Consider the following 21,505-nt stretch of genomic DNA (forward strand, 5'->3'; position numbering starts at 1 on the left):
GGCCTTATGCTCTACTTATGGGACTTCCCCACATGTACAAACAACATTATACACTCTTCTCTGAACTTGAGAAGCTATATACACTTGTCTCTCAATGGTTTTACAGTTTAATGCTACTTTTCAGTGAATTCCAGGGGTTTCAAAGACTGGTTTAATGTGCACTTTGCTCTATTTAAAGGGTTTTCTGTAGTGTACAAAGACCTTTCTATACTATAGACTTATATTTTGTTGTCTTTTCTATGTGTATTCTCACAATTCTGTTCTATGCATTATTATTTGCTCTGAATTACTACTGGTTTCTTGCAGTGTCCTATAATTGCCCTTCTGCTCTACTTATGGGACTTCACCACATGTACAAACAACTTTATACACTCGTCTGTGAACTTGAGAAGCTATATAAACTTGTCTCTCAACTGTTTTCCAGTTTCATGATACCTATCAGTGAATTTTAGTGGGTTCAAAGACTGGCTCAATGTGCACTTTGCTGTATTTAAACGGTTTTCTGCAGTGTACAAAGTCGTTTCTATACTATATACTTATATTTTGTTGTCTTTTCCACTTGTATTCTCACAATTTTGTTCTATTCACTATTACTTACTCTGAATTATTAGTGGTTTCTTACAGTGTCCTATAATTGGCCTTCTCCTGTAATTATGGGTCTTCCCCACATGTACAAACAACTTTGTACACTCTTCTCTGAAATTGATAAGCTATATACACTTGTCTCTCAACTGTTATACAGTTGAATGGTACTTTGCAGTGAATTCTATAGGTTTCAAAAACTGGTTTAATGTGTACTTACTATATTTTAAGGATTTTTGCAGTGTACAACATCCTTTCTGCACTAAAGACTTATATTTTAATGTCTTTTCCACTTCTTCTCTCACAATTCTGTATATTCATTATTATTTGCTCTCAATTACTACTGGTTTCTGGCACTGTTCTATAATTGGCTTTCTGCTCTACTTATGGGATTTCACCACATGTACGAACAACTTTATACACTCTTCTCTGAACTTGAGAAGCTATATACACTTGTCTCTCAACTGTTTAGCAGTTCAATGCTACCTTTCAGTGAATTCTAGTGTTTTCAAAGACTGGTTTAATGTGCACTTTGCGGTATTTAAAGGGTTTTCTACAGTGTACAAAGACCTTTCTATACTATATACTTATATTTTGTTGTCTTTTCCACTTGTATTCTCACAATTCTGTTCTATTCACTATTATTTGCTCTGAATTACTAGCAGTTCCTTACAGTGTCCTATAATTGGCATCTTGTTCTAATTATGGGACTTCCCCACATGTATAAACAACTTTGTACACTCATCCCTGAACTTGAGAAGCCATATACACTTGTCTCTCAACTGTTTTACACTTTAATGCTACTTTTCAGTGAATTCTAATGGTTTCTAACACTGGTTTAATGTGCACTTGCTCTATTTCAAGGATTTCTGCAGTGTACAACATCCTTTCTAGACTACACACTTACATTTTGATGTCTTTTCCACTTGTTCTCTAACAATTCAGTTATTTCATTATTATTTGCTCTGAATTACTAATGGTTCCTTGCAGTGTCCTATAATTGGCCTTCTGCTCTACTTCTGGGATTTCACCACATGTACTTAAAACTTTATACACTCTTCTCTGAACTTGAGAAGCTATATACACTTCTCTCTCAACTGTTTTACAGTTTAATGCTACTTTTCAGTGAATTCTACTGGTTTCAAAAACTGCTTTAATGTGCAATTGCTCTATTTTAAGGATTTCTGCTGTGTACAACATCCTTTCTAGTCTAAAGACATACATTTTGATGTCTTTTCCACTTGTTCTCTCACAGTTCTGTTATATTCATTTTTATTTGCTCTGAATTACTACTGGTTTCTTGCAGTGTGCTATAATTGGCTTTCTGCTCTACATGTGCGACTTCACCACATGTACAAACAACTTTATACACTCTTCTCTGAACTTGAGAAGCTATATACACTTGTCTCTCAACTGTTTTACAGTTGAATGCTACTTTTCAGTGAATTCTAGTGGTTTCACAGACTGGTATAATGTACACTTGCTCTATTTCAAGGATTTCTGCGGTGTACAACATCCTTTCTAGACTATAGAGTTACATTTTGATGTCTTTTCCATTTGTTCTCTAACAATTCTGTTATATTCATTACTAGGGGCCCGGTGCACCAAATTCATTCACTGGGATGGGGTCTCCCCAGCCCAGCCTGCCCCCTCTCACATACTAGGAGCCCTCAGGGGAAGTCTGGCCTCCCTTTGTTAGAGACAACCTGGCTGATCAGGGAAAGGCACTAACACCATCACCCTGCTGCTGGAGCTACTGCAAGTCACCGCAGCCACCATGGTGTTTTCATCAACACGGACTCCAGTCCCTTCACCTAGAAAAAATGACAACTTACTTTAGGCATTTTCAAGTTGTTTCTTTCATAGAATATGACATTTGCTTCTTGTTTTTTTTTTTTTTTTTATCCTCACCTGAATATATGTTTCCATTGACTATTAGGGAATGTGAAAGAGAAAGGGAAAGACAGAGAGAAACATCAAAGTGAGAGGAATACTTAGATTGCTTGCCTCCTTCATGAGCCCTGACCTTGGCCCCAGCCTGGGAGCAGTCTGTAACTTAGGTACATGCCCTTGATCAGAATCTAACCTGGACTCTGCGGTTGGCAAACCTAGACATTATCCTCTGAGCCAAACCGTGTAGGGCAGGTTGTGACATTTCTTAGCCCTCCAGCAGCGGACCTTCGTTTTTTTCTCCAGGAGTGTGGTGGAAAAGCCCTAGATCACTTTTTGGATTCTAATACCCAATTTGCTAATAATATTACCAGTGGCATACAGGGAGCTTAACCAATGAGCGGTCAGAAGAGGTATCTCCTCTGTAGTTCACACCTATCTCCTGTGATCTCCGATTCCGCCCCTGCCAAGGTCTAAAGCCTCCAGCCCTTGGCAGGGGACCCCAGCTGGCTGGATCGCCAGGCTCAGCCCCTGGCCAAGGCCTCAAGCCTCTGTTTGAGGCTCTGGCCCTGGGCAGGGACCCCCAGCTGGCTCCAATCGCCTTCAGGGGACCCCAGCTGGCTCCTATCACCAGGCTCTACCCCAATGGCCAAGGCTGCAAGCCTCTGGCCAAGGCTTGGGATCTGGGCAGGACCTCCCAGCTGGCCCTGTATGCCCAGCTCTGCCTCCAGCCAATGCCATAAGCCTCTGTTTGAGGCTTGGGCCCTGGGCAGGGACACCCAGCTGGCACTATCCCCCGCTCCATCCAAGGCCAAGGCCTCAAGCTTCTGTTTGAGGCTCCGGCTCTGGGCAGGGACCCCCAGCTGTCTCCCATCGAGGGGCTCCACCCCCAGCCAAGGCTGCAAGCCTCTGGCTGAGGCTTGGGCCCTGGTCAGGGAACCCCAGCTGGCTCCAATCACCTCAGGGGACCCCAGCTGGTTCCAATGGCCCAGCTCTGCCCCCAGTCAATGCCTCAAGCCTCTGGGTGAGGTTCAGACCCTTGCCAGGGACCCCCAGCTGTCTCCGATCGCCTACAGGGGACCCCAGCAGGCTCTGATCACCTGTGGGGGACCCCCGCTGGCTCCGATCTTCCCCTCTGATCTTCCACTCCAATAGCCCAGTTCCAACAACCAAGGCTCTCTGAGGTTGCAGACATCTTGGTTAAGTATATTTGCATATTCGACTTCTGAATGGCTCGTGGGCGTGCCTGGTGGGCGTGGCTTGTGAGTTTAGCAGAGTGATGATTTGCATATTACTGTTTCATTAGATAGGATTATTTGCTCTGAATTACTACTGGTTCCTTGCAGTGTCCTATAATTGGCCTTCTGCTCTAATTATGGGACTTCCCCACATGTACAAACAACTTTATACACTCTTCTCTGAAATTGAGAAGCTATATACACTTGTCTCTCAACGGTTTTACAGTTTAATGCTAGTTTTAAGTGAATTCTAGGGGTTTCAAAGACTGGTTTAATGTGCACTTTGCTCTATTTAAAGGGTTTTCTGTAGTGTACAAAGACCTTTCTATACTATAGACTTATATTTTGTTGTCTTTTCTACGTGTATTCTCACAATTCTGTTCTATTCATTATTATTTGCTCTGAATTACTACTGGTTTCTTGCAGTGTCCTATAATTGCCCTTTTGCTCTACTTATGGGACTTCACCACATGTAAAAACAACTTTATACACTCTTCTGTGAACTTGAGAAGCTATATACACTTGTCTCTCAACTGTTTTACAGTTTCATGATACCTTTCAGTGAATTTTAGTGGGTTCAAAGACTGGCTTAATGTGCACTTGCTCTATATCAAGGATTTCTGCAGTGTACAAAGACCTTTCTATACTATAGACTTATATTTTCTTGTCTTTTACACTTGTATTCTCACAATGCGTTCTATTCACTATTATTTGCTCTGAATTGCTACTGGTTTCTTCAGTGTCCTATAATGGGCCTTCGGCTCTACTTATGGGACTTCACCACATGTACAAACAACTTTGTACACTCTTCTCTGAACTTGAGAAGCTATATACACTTGCCTCTCAACTGTTTTACAGTTTAATGATACCATTCAGTGAATTTTAGTGGTTTCAAAGACTGCCTTAATGTGCACTTTGCGGTATTTAAAGGGTTTTCTGCAGTGTACAAAGACCTTTCTATACTATATATTTATATTTTGTTGTCTTTTCTACTTGTATTTTCACAATTCTGTTCTATTCACTATTATTTGCTCTGAATTACTAGCAGTTCCTTACAGTGTTCTATAATTGGCCTTTTGTTCTAATTACGGGACTTCCCCACATGTATAAACAACTTTGTACACTCATCCCTGAACTTGAGAAGCTATATGCACTTGTCTCTCAACTGTTTTACAGTTTAATGCTACTTTTCGGTGAATTCTAGTGCTTTCACAGACTGGTTTAATGTGCACTTGCTCTATTTCAAGGATTTCTGCAGTGTACAACATACTTTCTAGACTACACACTTACATTTTGATGTCTTTTCCACTTTTTCTCTCACAATTCTGTTAAATTCATTGTTATTTGCACTGAATTACTAGTGGTTCCTTGCACTGTCCTAGAATGGGCTTTCTACTCTACTTATGGGACTTCCCCACATGTATAAACAACGTTGGACACTCTTCTCTGAACTAGAGAAGCTATATACACTCTTTTCTCAACTGTTTCACAGTTTAAAGCTACTTTGTAGTGAATTCTAGTGGTTTCTAAATCTGCTTATATGTGCTCTTTGCTCTATTCCAGGATTTCCCGCATTGTATGAAACACTTTCTTTACTATATCCTAACATTGTGGTGTATTTTCCCTGTATTCTCTAACTAATCTGATCAATTTACTGCTATTTTGCCCTTAGTTCCTAGTCTTTCTCACAATGTCTTACAATTGGATTTCTGCTGCAGTTACCGGACTTACGTGCATTGTAAACACAGCTTTCTACACTGTTCGCTAAAGTGGAGAAGCAATAAACACCTGTCTTCTAAGTATGTTTTACAGTTTAATGCTACTATGTGGTGACTTCTAGTGGTTTCTAAAGCTGCTTAAATGTGCTCTTTGCTCTATTCCAGGATTTCCCTCATTGTATGAAACACTTTCATTACTATATCCTAACATTGTGATGTATTTTCCCTGTATTCTCTAACTATTCTGTTCAATTTACTGCTATTTTGCCCTTAGTTCCTAGTCTTTCTTACAATGTCTTACAATTGGCTTTCTGCTGCAGTTACTGGACTTACCTGCATTGTACAAACAGCTTTCTACACTCTTCTCTGAAGTGGAGAAGCAATAAACACTTGTCTTCCAAGTATGTTTTACATTTTAATGGTACTTTTCAGTGAATTCTAGTGGTTTTACACACTGGTTTAATGAGCACTTGCTCTATTTCAAGGATTTCTGCTGTGTACAACATCCTTTCTATACTATACTCTTACATTTTTTTAATGTTTTTTTCCCATTTTTTTATTAAGGTATTATATGTGTACATATCTTACCATTGCTCCCCCACCACACTCCCATATATGCCCTCACCCCCAGAGTTTTTCATCCATTGGTTATGCTCATATGGATGCATACAAGTCCTTTGATTGATCTCTTATCTCCCCCACCTCTCCCTAACCTTCCCCTTAAATTATACACATACATTTTGATGTCTTTTCCACTTTTTCTCTCACAATTCTGTTGTATTCATTATTATTAGCTCTGGATTACTACTGGTTACTTCAAATGTGCTATAATTGGCCTTTTGGTCTACTTATGGGGCTTACACACATGTACAAACAACTTTGTACTGTCTTCTCTGAACTTGAGAAGCTATATACACTTGGTTCTCTACTGTTTTACAGTTTAATGGTACTTTTCAGTGAAGTCTAGTGGTTTCAAACACTGGATTAATGTGCACTTGCTCTATTTCAAGGATTTCTGCAGTGTACAAAATGCTTTCTATACTATACACTTACATTTTGATGTCTTTACCACTTTTTCTCTCACAATTCTATTAAATTCATTATTATTTGCACTGAATTACTAGTGGTTCCTAGCAGTGTCCTAGAATGGGCTTTCTACTCTACATATGGGACTTCCCCACATGTATAAACAACTTTTTGCACTCTTCTCTGAACTTGAGAAGCTATATACACTTGTCTCTCAACTGGTTTACAGTTGAATGCTACTTTTCAATGAATTCTAGTGGTTTCAAACACTGGTTTCATGTGCACTAACTCTATTTCAGGTATTTCTTCAGTGTACAAGATCCTTTCTAGACCTGAGACTTACATTTTGATGTCTTTTCCACTTGTTCTCTCACAATTCTGTGATATTCATTAGTATTTGCTTTGAATTACTACTGCTTTCTTGCAGTGTCCTACAATGGGCCTTCTGCTCTACTTGTGAAACTTCACCACATGTACAAACAACTTTATACACTCTTCTCTGAACTTGAGAAGCTATATACACTTGTCTCTCAACTGTTTTACAGTTGAATGTTACTTTTCATTGAATTCTAGTGGTATCAAACACTGTTTTCATGTGCACTAACTCTATATCAGGTATTTCTTCAGTGTACAAGATCCTTTCTCCACTAGAGACTTACATTTTGATGTCTTTTTCACTTGTTCTCTCTCAATTCTGTGATATTCATTAGTATTTGCTCTGAATTAGTACTGCTTTCTTTCAGTGTCCTACCATGGGCCTTCTGCTCTACTTCTGAAACTTCACCACATGTACAAACTACTTTATACACTCTTTTCTGAACTTGAGAAGCTATATACACTTGTCTCCCAACTGTTGTACAGTTAAATGTTACTTTTCAATCAATTCTAGTTGTTGCAAACACAGGTTTCATGTGCACTAACTCTATCTCAGGTATTTCTTCAGTGTCCAAGATCCTTTCTCCACTAGAGACTTACATTTTGATGTCTTTTCCACTTGTTCTCTCACAATACTGTGATATTCATTAGTATTTGCTATGAATTACTACTGCTTTCTAGTTGTTTCCTACAATGGGCCTTCTGCTCTACTTGAGAAACTTCACCACATGTGTAAACAACTTTATACATGCTTCTCTGAACTTGAGAAGCTATATATACTTGTCTCTCAACTGTTTTACAGTATAATGTTACTTTTCAGTGAATTCTAGTGGTTTCAAACACTGGTTTCATGTGCACTACCTCTATTTCAGGTATTTCTTCAGTGTACAAGATCCTTTCTAGAGTAGAGACTTACATTTTGATGTCTTTTTCACTTGTTCTCTCAAAATTCTGTGATATTCATTAGTATTTGCTCTGAATTACTGCTGCTTTCTTGCAGTGTCCTATAATGGGCCTTCTGCTCTACTTGTGTGACTTCAGGTCATGTACAAACCACTTTATACACTCTTCTCTGAACTTGAGAAGCTATATACACTTGTCTCTCAACTGTTTTACAATTGAATGTTATTTTTCAGTAAATTCTAATCATTTCAAACACTTGTTTCATGTGCACTAACTCTATTTCAAGGATTTCTACAGAGTACAATATTTTTTCTAGACTAGAGACTTACCTTTGGATGTCTGTTTCACTTGTTCTCTCACAATTCTGTGATAATCATTAGTATTTTACTCTGAATTACTATTACTTTCTTGCAGTGTCCTACAATGGGCCTTCTGCTCTACTTGTAAAACTTCACCACATGTACAAACTACTTTATACACTCTTCTCTGAACTTGAGAAGCTATATACACTTGTCTCTCAACTGTTGTACAGTTAAATGTTACTTTTCAATCAATTCTAGTGGTTTCAAACACTGGTTTCATGTGCACTAACTCTATCTCAGGTATTTCTTCAGTGTACAATATCCTTTCTAGACTAGAGACTTACATTTTGATGTCTTTTCCACTTGTTCTCTCACAATTCTGTGATATTCATTAGTATTTGCTCTGAATTACTACTGCTTTCTTGCAGTGTCCTACAATGGGCCTTCTACTCTACTTGTGAAACTTCCCCACATGTGTAAACAACTTTATACACGCTTCTCTGAACTTGAGAAGCTATATACAGTTGTCTCTCAACTGTTTTACACTTGAATGTTACTTTTCAGTGAATTCTAGTGGTTTCAAACACTGGTTTCATGTGCACTAACTCTATTTGAAGTATTTCTTCAGTGTACAAGATCCTTTCTAGACTAGAGACGTACATTTTGATGTCTTTTTCACTTGATCTCTCACAATTCTGTGATATTCATTAGTATTTGCTCTGAATTAGTACTGCTTTCTTGCAGTGTCCTACAATGGGCCTTCTGCTCTTCTTGTGGGAATTCACCACATGTACAAACTTTATACACTCTTCTCTGAACTTGAGAAGCTATATACACTTGTCTCTCAACTGTTGTACAGTTGAATGTTACTTTTCAGTGAATTCTAGTGGTTTCTTTTTTATTATTTATTTATTTTTTTAAATTTATTGATTAAGGTATCACATATTTGTCCTCGTCCCCCCATTCCCATCCCACACCCCTCACCACACATGCCCCCACCCCCCTGTTTTCCTTAACCGCTGGTTAGGCTCATATGCCTGCACGCAAGTCCTTTGTTTGATCTCCCTCTTTACCCCCACTCTTCCCTACCCTCCCCCTGAGGCCCGACAGTCTGATCCATGCCTCCTTGTTTCTGGGTCTGATCTTGTTCATCAGTCTATGTTGTTCATTATTTCCCCTAGATGAGTGAGATCATGTGCTATTAGAAATACACTTATAAGAACCGAAAATGAGACAAGCAATAATGGTTATGGTGACAGGCAAATGAATCAGTGTGTAGTGAGTTTCTTTCTGGGCCAACAGTTCTTTTGAGACCCAATTTCAATGTCCAACAGTTCCTTATGTGTACATGTCAGCACTGACATTTCAGTTCTGGATGTTGGACAAATGGTGGTAATGCAGGTCTGACTCTGTCCGGTTTGGTCCTGGGCAATCTGCAGTGATGCACAGCTGCTAACTGCTAGTATGGGAAGGCCACATCAGCGTCTTCCGTCTCTGGACTGCTTCTTTTCTGTCTTCATGGCTGGAGTAGTCCTGTCGATTCCTCTCTTGCTGGAATCCACATGGTCTCGGAGTTGTTTTCTGAAAATATACAAACATATTCTCGACCAAAGGTTAATAAAGGAATATTTTCTATAAATTTGACTGGGGATCCTTTTTTAATTTCTGCCCAAATGATTTTCCTCTGGCTTGTTTTGTCACCTTGTGTGTTTTTCATGGGTGTCTTGCTTTTAGCCTTACAATTAATTTTCTAAAGTATTAATTTTCTAGATGTAATTTACTTACAAGATATTTTTCCTTACATGATATTCCTCTACTATCCCCTCCTTTTTTGATTTAAATGATAGGAGGCTTTTGAAAATTTTATAATGTATTCTTGATGGGTTTTAAATTTTAATTTTTTGCACTATAATATTACTGTTTTAGGTTCATTGTATGGTGCACACTTTTATCATGAGATGAAGTACCAATAAAAATTTTAGTTGACTCTTTAGGAACACCTTTTTGTCTGGTACAATTAATTTTTCTAGAATATTCACTTGTTTCAACTAGCCAATTTAAATTTGACTGAAAACTTGACTACTATTTTACTGTCAAATTTATTACTCTAACAATAATCTTGTTTTACCCTGTAAATATTGGTGGAAGGGATTATTTGCCTTCTTGAGTAGGTCCTGAGCATTCCTGGTGGTAGGCTGGATTTAGATATTGTAAACCCCCTTCCCCACACCATGGGTACAAGGCAACTCAAACAATTCTTGTTGGAGTGAGAGGGCAGCTGCTGTCGGCCAAGTCTCTGTCGGTCACCTGGGTCCTGATCTGAGCTGGGCATGGGAAGCACAAAGCAGCCATGGGGGCAGGAGACCTCCCTCAGAAGGGGCTAGGATTCAGGCCCCTGCAATGTTGGGGGGGGTGAGGGTCTGTGCCCCACCTCTGTTGATCCCCAAATTCTCTCTTGATGGCCCCTCTGCGACTGTGCCTGTCTTAGGTTGTTCCTTCCTTGAGGAATCTTACCCGTCTCTGGCTAACCAGCCATCCTCCGGGGCCAAGCAGGGTGACGTGAGGTTCAGTTTTGTCTCCTTGGTAGCCTATGCCCCTGTGGCCTCCATGCCCAGCACCTGCCTTGGGATCCCCTCGCCTGCTGGCGGGGCCCCAGCACTGATCACATATCTTTTGGAACCCGGGTTTCTTCTCCAGGGAGGGCTCAGTTCGCCCTACTGGGTGAGAGACAGATCCATGGCACCAGTCATCACGAGACTTCAACCTCGACATGAACAGAGAGCTCATGCAACAGCTGTGAGCAATTGAATTGTGAGAAGAGGGTCTCTCTTGGCCTAAAGGGTAAGAGGGACCCATATAGAATGCTCAGGTGCCCTCCCAGGAGGCCCTCTACCCAATGAAAAGGGTTAAATCTTTACATGTCCTTTTTAAATTGCTGCCAGACATTCAAAGAATTAGTTTGTATGTTTGCTTGGGATAATTGTATATTATGCTGTAGTAATTCTAAAGTATCAAGAGATGTGTTAAGTTTGTCTCCAAGCACCAAACAGATGACTTTTTTTATTTTATTTATTTTTTATCCCCAAGGGTGCGAGGAACTATTATAAGTACTGGGGGTGATCCAAATCTGGGAATAATTTTTAATGACAGTGTAGGATAATATCATGTAAGGATATTCTTTGTTCTAGTCCATGGGAATTCCCTTTCAGACTGGCTGTCCATTTCTTTTTATATAGACAAGGTCTTAGTTACATTTTCTGCACCTCCACCGGGGGCACGTAGTGATAGTAGTGACACCCTTTCTTTGGTGTCCACACAAGCCAGAAACCTCTCTTTAATTGTACACACAAAGGGGCATTGTTTTGATTTCGTATCATACAAAAGGGAAGCTGGGTGGAGACCCCTATGTATTTATACTTTCTTGCCTCACCCATGGACCTCCTAGATGTCCAGGGTGTTTGGTATTATTGGTAACTACATTAGTCAGAGGATCAGCCCACGTAATGGGTCTTACCCATGAAGGGTCAGGAGCATAAGATCAAAATACTTACCCTCTTGTCCCCGGTAAAATTACCATACATCTGATGATTGCTAGCGTGGCTAGAAAGGCGTTCTCAGCCATTCTTGGGTTTCTGGTTACCTCACAATTTCTTCCCTGCGGTTTGATGTTCTGATTGATGTTTCTCTGTTTCTTGATCTATTTTCCCCCCATCAGTTTATGTTGTTCATTATATTCCACAAATGAGTGAGATCATCTGATATTTATCTTTCTCTGCCTGGCTTATTTCACTATGCATAATGTTCTCCATCTCCATCCATATTGTTGCAAATGGTAAGAGCTCCTTCTTTTTTACCGCAGCGTAGTATTCCATTGTGTAGATGTACCACAGTTTTTTTAATCCACTCATCTGCTGATGGGCACTTAGGCTGTTTCCAAATCTTAGCTATGGTGAATTGTGCTGCTATGAACATAGGGGTGCATATGTCCTTTCTGATTGATGTTTCCAGTTTCTTGGGACATATTCCTAGAAGTGGGATCACTGGGTCAAATGGGAGTTCTATTTTTAGTTTTTTAAGGAAACTCCATACTGTTCTCCACAGTGGCAGCACCAGTCTGCATTCCCACCAGCAGTGCACGAGGGTTCCTTTTTCTCCACATCCTCTCCAGCACTTGTCATTTGTTGACTTGTTGATAATGGCCATTCTGACAGGTGTGAGATGGCACCGCATTGTTGTTTTGATTTGCATCTCTCTAATGATTAGTGATTTAGAGCAGGTTTTCCTATGTCTCTTGGCCTTCCTTCTGTCTTCTTTCGAAAAGTGTCTATTTAGATCAGTTGCCCATTTTTTGATTGGGTTGTTTATCTTCTTTTTGTTAAGCTGTATGAGTTCCCTGTAAATGTTGGAGATTAAACCCTTATCATTGATATCATTGGCAAATATGTTCTCCCATGTGGTGGGCTTTCTTGTTGTTTTATTGATGGTTTCCTTTGCTGTGCAAAAGCTTTTTATTTTGATGTAGTCCCATTTGTTTATTTTCTCTTTAGCTTCCATTGCCCTAGGAGCAGTATCAGCGAAGAAGTTCTTTTGGCATATGTCAGAGATTTTTTTTGCCTGTAGATTCCTCTAGTATTTTTATGGTTTCCTGTCTTATGTTTAAGTCCTTGATCCATTTTGAGTTTATTTTTGTGTATGGTGTAAGATGGTGGTCTAGTTTCATTTTTTTGCATGTATCTGTCCAATTTTCCCAACACCATTTGTTGAAGAGACTGTCTTGACTCCATTGTATGTTCATGCCTCCCTGTCTTGTTCCTGTTCTTAGGGGAAATGGTTTTAGTTTTTGCCCATTGAGTATGATGATGGCTGTGGGTTTGTCATATATGGCTTTTATTATGTTGAGGTATGATCCTTCTATTCCCAGCTTGCTGAGAGTTTATATCAAGAAAGGGTGTTGGATTTTGTCAAATGCTTTTTCTGCATCAATTGATATGACTATACGGTTTTTATCTCTCAATTTGTTTATGTGATGTATCACGTTTATTGATTTGCGAATATTGTACCATCCTTGCATCCCAGGGATAAATGCTACTTGGTTGTGGTGTATGATCTTTCTGATGTATTGCTGGATTCGATTTGCTAGAATTTTGTTGAGGATTTTGGCATCTATGTTCATGAGGGATATTGGCCTGTAATTCTCCTTCATTGTGTTATCTTTACCTGGTTTTGGTATTAGGGCGATGCTGGCTCCATAGAAGGAGCTTGGAAGTGTTCCTTCTTCTTGAATTTTCTGGAATAGTCTGAGGAGGATAGGTTTTAGCTCTTCCTTGAATGTTTTATAAAACTCCCCTGTGAAGCCATCTGGCCCCGGGCTTTTTTTTGCTGGAAGCTTTTTGATAACTTCTTCAATTTCTTCCATAGTTATCAGCCTATTGAGATTTTTAGTCTCTTCCTGAGTAAGTTTTGGAAGGTTGTGTTTTTCTAGGAATGAGTCCATTTCCTCCAGGTTGTCTAGTTTGTTGGAGTAGAGTTGTTCATAGTATTTTTTGACAATCCTTTGTATTTCTGTGGGGTCTGTTGTTATTTCACCTCTTTCATTTCTGATTTTGTTTATTTGGGTCCTCTCTCTTTGTTTCTTGGTGAGCCTGGCTAGAGGTTCATCAATCTTGTTTATCCTTTCAAAGAACCAGCTCTTGGTTTTGTTGATCTTGTGTATTGTTTTTTTGGTCTCTATGTCATTTATTTCTGCTCTGATCTTTATTATTTCCTTTCTTCTGCTCACTGTGGGCTTTTCTTGTTGCTCCCTTTCTAATTCTTTGAGTTGTTGAGATAGATGATCTATTACCATTTTTTCTTGTTTTTTGAGGTAGGCCTGTAGAGCTATACATTTGCCTCTCAGGACTGCTTTCATTGTGTCCCATAGGATTTGCAATGTTGTGTTTTTATTGTCATTAGTCTCCAGGATGTTTTTAATTTCTTCTTTGATCTCATTGATAACCCAATCATTGTTTAGTAGCATGCTATTCAGTTTCCAAGTGTTTGAGTTTTTTGGAATGTTTTTATTGTAGTTTATTTCTAATATTATGCCCTTGTGGTCTGAGAAAATGCTTGATATGATTTCAATCTTTTTGAATTTGGGGAGACTTTGCTTGTTACCCAATACGTGGTCTATTTTTGAGAATGTCCCATGTGCACTTGAGAAGAACGTATATCCCATGGCTTTGGGGTGAAATACTCTGAAGATGTCAATTAGGTCCATCTGATCTAGTGTGTCATTTAGAATTGCTGTTTCTTTGCTGATTTTTTGTCCAGAGGATTTATCCATTGATGTCAGTGGTGTATTAAAGTCCCCTACTATGATTGTATTGATGTCGATCTCTCCTTTGATATCTTCCAGCAGATTTTTTATGTATTTGGGCGCTCCTGTGTTGGGTGCATATACGTTTACCAGAGTTATATCTTCTTGCTGGATTGCTCCCTTTAGTATTATGTAGTGGCCTTCCTTATCTCTTATTAAAGCCTTTACATTGAAGTCTATTTTATCTGATATAAGTATTGCAACCCCAGTTTTTTTCTCATTTCCATTTGCCTGAAAAATGTTTTTCCATCCCTTCACTCTCAGTCTGTGTGAGTCTTTTGCTCTAAGGTGGGTCTCTTGTAGACAGCAAATATATGGGTCATGTTTTCTTATCCATTCAGCTACCCTATGTCTTTTGATTGGTGCATTTAATCCATTTACGTTTACTGTTATTATTGATAAGTATCTGTTTGTTGACATATTTTTCCTTAGTGTTTGTGTTTCTTCTTGCCTTTCTGTTTCTTCTTTTTACAGCATCCCCTTTAGCATTTCTTGCATTGCTGGTTTGGTAGTGATGAACTCTCTTAGCCCTTTTTTGTCTGTGAAGCTTCTGATTCCACCTTCAATTTTGAATGATAGCCTTGCTGGGTATAGTATTCTTGGATTCAGTCCCTTGTTTTGCATCACTTTGTATATTTCATTCCATTCCCTTCTGGCCTGGTGTGTTTCTGTTGAGAAATCAGTTGATATTCTGATAGGAGATCCCTTGTAGGTAACTTTCTGTTTCTCTCTGGCAGCCTTTAAGATTCTTGCTTTGTCATTGGTGTTCGTCAATTTAATTATGATGTGTCTTGGTGTCGGTCTTTTGGGGTTCAACTTGTTTGGGACTCTGTGTACTTCTTGGACTTGGATAGTTTTTTTCTTGCCAATATCAGGGAAGTTTTCTGTCATTATTTCTTCTAACAGGTTTTCTATTCCTTGCTTCTCTTCCTCTCCTTCTTTTATCCCTATTATTCGAAGGTTGTTTCGTTTTGCGTTGTGCCGAAGCTCCCTTAGGCTCTCCTCTTGCTTTTTAAGTCTTCTTTCCAGTTGCTGCTGTGTTTGTGTGTTTTTTTCCTACCTTGTCTTCTAATTCGCTGATGCGGTCCTCAGCCTCTTCTACTCTACTCTTTAAGCCTTCCATTGTGTTCTTTATTTCAGCTATGTCGTTCTTCATCTCCTCTTGGTTTCTTTTCATGTTGGTGACATTTTCATTCAGCTCCTTATAGCTCTCATTGAGTTGTGTGTATTTGTCATCCATCCGTTTAAACATCCTTATAACAAATACTCTGACTTCTTTCTCTGTTAAGCTGCTAGCCTCAAGTTCATTTAACTCCCTTTCTGGTGATTCTTCCTGTTCCTTCCTTTGAGAATTTCCTTTCTGTCTTCCCATGTTTCCTTGTAATGTTTTAATTGTAGTTCCAATTGCTTTGCTATCCAGGATCTTTTGGTGATGGTGCTACTGGTATAATCTCTCAGTTCTCCTGGGCTTGGCAATCTAGTGTAGCTCCCTACTTGAGCTACTTGGGTTCTCTTGATGTAGGCCTGGAAGCTTGAGAGGCACAACTATGGTGTCTAAAAGTCAGCAGCTATGGAGTGGGGTGTCCCAGTTTTTGCTGTCTTGCACCCTTAGTTGAAATCGCGCGTGTCCAGTGGGAACTCACAGTGGCACCCAGGAACCGTCTGTTGGAAGAGCTCCCAGTGGCTCCCACTAGCACCCTGTGTGTAGATGGGCTCAGGGTGCCTGCCTGTTGTAAATTCCCTTCTGTGGAGGTGTGTTTGCAGGTGCACAGCTCTGACGCACTTTGAGGGACTCTGGCACTGAAGTTAAACAGCTAGGGTGTATGTGGGAAGTTATTCAGGAGAAAGGAGTTCAGAGTTTTTGCTGTGGGGCAGCGAATCCTTGGCTGTACAGAATAACTCCCAGCAGAGGCTCACAGCAGCTCCCCAGAGAACACTGTGGATATATGGGTTTGGGGCGCCTTCCCTTGTTGTGGCTGTGAGTTTGCCAGCTCTGGAGTGTGCTCGAACTGGTGGCGCACCCGCCGGCGCACACCTCTGACGCAATTTGAGAGACTCTGGCACTGAAGTTAAACAGCTAGGGTGTATGTGGGAAGTTATTCAGGAGAAAGGAGTTCAGATTTTCTGCTGTGGGGCAGCGCGCCCTTGCCCTTACAGAATCACACCCAGCAGGGGCTCAGAGCAGCTTTCCAGAGAACCCTGTGGATATATGTACTCAGGGTGCCTTCCCTTGCTGTGGCCGTGAGTTTGCCAGCCCTTAAGTGTGCGCGAACTGGTGGCGCGTCCGCTGGCGCAAAGCTCTGAAGCCCCCTGGCACTGAAGTTGCACCGCAGGGGTGTCCCTGGGCAGTTATTTAGGAAGAGGCAGTTCAGAGATTCTACTGTAGGGCCGTGCAACCTAGACTGTGCAGAATCACCCCCTCAGGGGCTCTCAGTGGTTCCCAAGCACTGCATGGGTAGTGGAGTGCCCGGGTGCCTATGGGCTGGGGACGCGGCGAGTCCTGAGTTCTGGCGCTGGGGAGGGGGAGGTTGTACTTACTGATTTCAGTGGCGCACTTTTGGAGATGGAGGTCTCAGGGTTCGCGCTTCTGCAGCTGGAGTGGCAGGTCTACCAGAGTGGCTGTAGTGACCAGGTTTACTTCTGAGACCAGACTAGGTAGTGGTAAGGTTAGGATTCTAGTCTCTAGCAGTTCCGTTCTTAAAGATGGCGGGGTCTCTGTGACCCTGGTGTCCTCCTGGAAGTGTTTGCAGTGGCCGCGGGGTTTTGCCAACCAAGACTGCCTGGATTGGATGCCCCCTGAAAGAACTGCAGGATCTAACTGTCCCTATTTCTTTCACACAAACACCCACAAAGATCCACACATACCTCTGTCACTCCTTCACTCGATCACACGCTAACCCTTCCTACCTACCTGCTGGTCGCCATCTTTCCTCCCCTACTACTGGTTTCTTACCGTGTCCTATAATGGGCCTTCTGGTCTACTTGTGGGACTTCACCACATGTACAAAAAACTTTATACACTCTTCTCTGAACTTGAGAAGCTATATACCCTTTTCTCTCAACTGTATTACAGTTGAATGCTACTTTTCAGTGAATTCTAGTGGTTTCAAACACTGGTTTCATGTGCACCTGCTCTATTTCAAGAATTTCTGCAGTGTACAACATCCTTTCTACACTAGAGACGTACATTTTGATGTCTTTTTCACTTGATCTCTCACAATTCTGTGATATTCATTAGTATTTGCTCTGAATTACTACTGCTTTCTTGCAGTGTCCTACAATGGGCCTTCTGCTCTACTTCTCAAACTTCACCACATGTACAAACTACTTTATACACTCTTGTCTGAACTTTAGAAGCTATATACACTTGTCTCTCAACTGTTTTACTGTTTAATGTTATTTTCCATGAATTCTAGTGGTTTCAATCATTGTTTTCATGTGCACTAACTCTATCTAAGGTATTTCTTCAGTGTACAAGATACTTTCTAGACTAGAGCCTTACATTTTGATGTCTTTTTCACTTGTTCTCTCACAATTCTGTGATATTCATTAGTATTTGCTCTGAATTACTACTGCTTTCTTGCAGTGTCCAAAATGGGCCTTCTACTCTACTTGTGAAACTTCACCACATGTGCAAACAATTTTATACACTATTATCTGAACTTGAGAAGTTATATACACTTGTCTCTCAACAGTTTTAGACTTGTATGTTACATTTCAGTTAATTATAGTGGTTTCAAACACTGGTTTCATGTGCACTAACTCTATTTCAAGTATTTCTTAAGTTTACAAGATCCTTTCTAGACTAGAGACTTACATTTTGATGTCTTTTTCACTTGTTCTCTCACAATTCTGTGATATTCATTAGTATTTGCTCTGAATTACTACTGCTTTCAAGTTTTGTACTATAATGGGCCTTCTGCTCTACTTGTGGGACATCAGCACATGTACAAACTACTTTATACACTCTTCTCTGAACTTTAGAAGCTATATACACTTGTCTCTCAACTGTTTTACTGTTTAATGTTATTTTCCATGAATTCTAGTGGTTTCAAACACTGGTTTCATGTGCTCTATCTCTATTTCAAGGATTTCTACAGAATGCAATATTTTTTCTAGACTGGAGACATACATTTTGATGTCTTTTTCACTTGTTCTCTCACAATTCTGTCATATTCATTAGTATTTGCTCGGAATAACTACTGCTTTCTTGCAGTGTCCTACAATGGGCCTTCTGCTCTACTTGTGAAAATTCACCACATGTACAAACTACTTTATACACTCTTCTCTGAACTTGAGAAGCTATATACACTTGTCTCTCAACAGTTGTGCAGTTGAATGTTACTTTTCAATCAATTCTAGTGGTTTCAAACACTTGTTTCATGTGCACTAACTCTATTTCAATGATTTCTACAGTGTACAAGATCCTTTCAAGACTAGCTACTTACATTTTTATGTCTTTTTCACTTGATCTCTCACAATTCTGTGATATTCATTAGTATTTGCTCTGTATTAGTACTGCTTTCTTGCAGTGTCCTACAATAGGCCTTCTGCTCTACTTCTCAAACTTCACCACTTGTATAAACTACTTTATACACTCTTCTCTGAACTTGAGAAGCGATATACACTTGTCTCTCAACTGTTGTACAGTTGAATGTTACTTTTCAATCAATTCTAGTGGTTTCAAACACTGGTTTCATGTGCACTAACTCTATCTCAGGTACTTCTTCAGTATACAAGATCCTTTCTAGACTAGATATTTACATTTTGATGTCTTTTCCACTTGTTCTCTCACAATTCTGTGATATTCATTAGTATTTGCTCTAAATTACTACTGCTTTCTTGCAGTGTCCTACAATGGGCCTTCTGCTCTACTTGTGAAACTTCACCACATGTGTAAACAACTTTATACACGCTTCTCTGAACTTGAGAAGCTATATACACTTGTTTCTCAACTGTTTTATACTTCAATTTATTTTTCAGTGAATTATAGTGGTTTAAAACACTTGTTTCATGTGCACTACCTCTATTTCAAGTATTACTTCAGTGTACAACATCCTTTCTAAACTAGAGACTTAGATTTTGATGTCTTTTCCACTTGTTTTCTCACAATTCTGTGATATTCATTAGTATTTGCTCTGAATTACTGCTGCTTTCTTGCAGTGTACTATAATGGGCCTTCTGCTCTACATGTGAGAATTCACCACATGTTCAAACAACTTTATACCCTCTTTTATGAACTTGAGAAGCTATATACACATGTCTCTCAACTGTTTTACACTTCAATTTATATTTCAGTGAATTATAGTGGTTTCAAACACTTGTTTCATGTGCACTAACTCTATTTCAAGGATTTCTACAGTGTACAAGATCCTTTCTAGACTAGAGACTTACCTTTTTATGTATTTTTCACTTGATCTCTCACAATTCTGTGATATTCATTAGTATTTGCTCTGACTTAGTACTGCTTTCTTGCAGTGTGCTACAATGGGCCTTCTGCTCTACTTCTCAAACTTCACGACATGTACAAACTACTTTATACACACTTGTCTGAACTTTAGAAGCTATATACACTTGTCTCTCACCTGTTTTACTGTTTAATGTTATTTTCCATGAATTCTAGTGGTTTCAATCACTGTTTTCATGTGCACTAACTCTATCTCAGGTATTTCTTCAGTGTACAAGATCCTTTCTAGACTAGAGACTTACATTTTGATGTCTTTTCCCCTTGTTCTCTCACAATTCTGTGATATTCATTAGTATTTGCTCTGAATTACTACTGCTTTCTTGCAGTGTTCAAAATGGGCCTTCTGCTCTACATCTGAAACTTCACCACATGTCAAACAATTTTATACACTCTTCTCTGAACTTGAGAAGCTATATACACTTGTCTCTCAACTGTTGTATAGTTGAATATTACTTTTCAATCAATTGTAGTGGTTTCAAACACTGGTTTCATGTGCTCTATCTCTATTTCAAGGATTTCTACAGAATGCAATATTTTTTCTAGACTGGAGACTTTCATTTTGTTGTCTTTTTCACTTGTTCTCTCACAATTCTGTGATATTCATTAGTATTTGCTCGGAATAACTACTGCTTTCTTGCAGTGTCCTACAATGGGCCTTCTGCTCTACTTGTGAAAATTCACCACATGTACAAACTACTTTATACACTCTTCTCTGAACTTGAGAAGCTATATACACTTGTCTCTCAACTGTTGTACAGTTGAATGTTACTTTTCAATCAATTCTAGTGGTTTCAAACACTGGTTTCATGTGCACTAACTCTATTTCAAGTATTTCTTAAATTTACAAGATCCTTTCTAGACTGGAGACTTACATTTTGATGTCTTTTTCACTTGTTCTCTCACAATTCTGTGATATTCATTACTATTTGCTGAATTACTTCTTCTTTCTAGCAGTGTCCTATAATGAGCCTTCTGCTCTACTGGTTGGACTTCACCACATGTACAAACAACTTTATACACTCTTCTCTGAACTACAGAAGCTATATACACTTGTCTCTCAACTGTTTTACAGTTGAATGTTACTTTTCAATCAATTCTGGTGGTTTCAAACACTGGTTTCATGTGCACTAACTCTATTTCAAGTATTTCTTCAGTGTACAAGATCCGTTCTAGACTAGAGTCTTACATTTTCATGTCTTTTCCACTTGTTTTCTCACAATTCTGTGATATTCATTAGTATTTGCTATGAATTACTGCTGCTTTCTTGCAGTGTCCTATAATGGGCCTTCTGCTCTACATGTGGGAATTCACCACATGTTCAAACAACTTTATACACTCCTCTCTGAACTTGAGAAGCTATATACACATGTCTCTCAACTGTTTTACACTTCAATTTATTTTTCAGTGAATTATATTGGTTTCAAACACTTGTTTCATGTGCACTAACTCTATTTCAAGAATTTCTACAGTGTACAAGATCCTTTCAAGACTTGCTACTTACATTTTTATGTCTTTTTCACTTGATCTCTCACAATTCTGTGATATTCATTAGTATTTGCTATGAATTAGTACTGCTTTCTTGCAGTGTCCTACAATAGGCCTTCTGTTCTACTTCTCAAACTTCACCACTTGTATAAACTACTTTATAC

The sequence above is a fragment of the Cnephaeus nilssonii genome (assembly GCF_951640355.1).
Source record: "Cnephaeus nilssonii genome assembly, chromosome: 5".
NCBI lineage: Eukaryota > Metazoa > Chordata > Mammalia > Chiroptera > Vespertilionidae > Cnephaeus > Cnephaeus nilssonii.